Raw genomic sequence first — 247 nt, 5'->3', positions numbered from 1 at the left:
TTTCTCGCAAGTGTGACCACAGCCTAATGCAGATTTTGTGTGTGTCTTTATTTAACTCTTTATGTACAATTTTATTATGTTTATTACTAAACATTGGGCTTGGTATTATCTATTTATTGATATTTCTATCTATCTATAGATCTATCTGTCTATAGATCTATCTATCTGTGTGTGTAAGCATTATTCTTCAATGGAGTATGTAAATGAAGAGGTTGGACAAGAAATGACATCATTTTTTTTTGTTAAA

The sequence above is a fragment of the Ranitomeya variabilis genome, chromosome 4, assembly GCF_051348905.1.
Source record: "Ranitomeya variabilis isolate aRanVar5 chromosome 4, aRanVar5.hap1, whole genome shotgun sequence".
Classification (NCBI taxonomy): domain Eukaryota; kingdom Metazoa; phylum Chordata; class Amphibia; order Anura; family Dendrobatidae; genus Ranitomeya; species Ranitomeya variabilis.
This window is presented reverse-complemented; position numbering follows the sequence as displayed.